Below are 1507 nucleotides of genomic sequence, written 5' to 3'. Positions count from 1 at the left end.
AGGAAAATGATGAAGATTGTAGTCAAAGAGAAGAAAACACAAGGGCACCTTTCACATTGGCACAAGTAAGCTGACAGTTAAGCATTGTTACACTTTCTTTGCTATCCATCTGATTTTTGTGCCTGATTTGGATTATTTTGTATGATTTGTGTAATTAAGGAAACCAACGAAGATACCAGCCAAGGACAAGAGCCGGCAGGAGAACATTTCACATTGGCACAGGTAAGCCACCCCCAACTCTCCCCCTCATCCTCTTCTCTCCCTCCCTCATAATTTGTGATTTGTGTCCTTAGGAAAACAGTGAAGTTATCAGTGAAAGAGAAGAACAGACAGAATGTTTCACATCAATGCAGGTAAGCAGCATGCAAATCTCTCTCTCTCTTTGTTTTTTCTCACTGTATTTCTTTTAAAGGTTTTGTATGTGTATTCCTCTCAGGAAAACAATGAAGATAGCAGCCAAAGAGAAGAGCAAACAGAAGAACCCTACACATTGGCAGAGGTAACAATAGTTGGCCTACATACACATTCAGTGAAAAAAAATTGATTTGACATAATCTTACAAGACAAGCAATGGCTGGAATAAACTCATGTTCATTATGCAATCCATGGAAGTGTATTGACACACTTATGTTCTGTCATTTATATATATATATATATATATATATAGCCTATATATATGTATGCTGTATTTTTTTCTCTCTCAAATATTATGAACCTGCATAATGATAAGTATAATGTAAAATTGAAAGCAAATATTAAGCTGATATCTAATGCTTTGTTTCTTTTTCTACAATTTTTAGGACAGAAATATCCATTCCCATGGATTAACCGAAGAGCAAAGCTGCATCTCAATACTATCCTTAGCACTGAAACACAACACTACAGGTGTATTGATGGAAGATCTACTGAAACTTATAAGATTACATTCTGCTGGGACAAGTGCAGTTCCTGCAAGCAAGTATTTTTTGGAGAAACCATTAGCTAGTCTTGTAGATGTGTTTGAATACCATCATTATTGCAGACTATGCTCTAAATACCTTGGTATATCACAATCACAAGAATGCACACAAGAAACACTTTCATGTGTGTCATGTTCCTCATCCATAACAGTAAGGGACAGCTTACAACAAGGTCATTACTTTATTACTGTACCATTAAAGGAGCAACTGAAAGACATTCTTGAGAATCAAGGTATGCATGATCTTTGTTTTCGGCAAATAGCGCAATAGGCATGTAATAAATGATATATGTGATGGTGCCTTATATCAGACCTTGAAATCAAGCAGTGAGGAGGCTTTTCTGTCTCTTTACATTTAATTGTGATGGTGTACCAGTCTTTAAGTCTTCAAAATTCAGTATTTGGCCAATATTATGTTGTGTTAATGAGATACCCCCCTGAGACCAGAAATAAGCATGTACTTCTCTGTGCATTGTGGTTTGATCAAACAAGCCAGACATGAGCTGTTACTTCAAACCATTTGTGAAGGAATGTACCAATCTTTCACAA

General features: G+C 36.2%; 1 long non-coding RNA gene across 1 annotated transcript; it reads left to right on the top strand.

Moving 5' to 3' along the window:
• The first annotated feature begins 276 nt into the window (after nt 1-276).
• On the top strand, nt 277-885 carry LOC125290552. Its single transcript, XR_007192827.1, has 3 exons — nt 277-353; nt 437-499; nt 801-885. It is a non-coding gene; the product is annotated as an uncharacterized LOC125290552 (long non-coding RNA).
• Nucleotides 886-1507: the final 622 nt, after the last annotated feature.

The sequence above is a fragment of the Alosa alosa genome, unplaced genomic scaffold, assembly GCF_017589495.1.
Source record: "Alosa alosa isolate M-15738 ecotype Scorff River unplaced genomic scaffold, AALO_Geno_1.1 AALO_1.0_unplaced_658, whole genome shotgun sequence".
Classification (NCBI taxonomy): domain Eukaryota; kingdom Metazoa; phylum Chordata; class Actinopteri; order Clupeiformes; family Clupeidae; genus Alosa; species Alosa alosa.
Note: the sequence above shows the minus strand (reverse complement) of the source record. Positions and strands in the feature narration are given on the sequence as shown.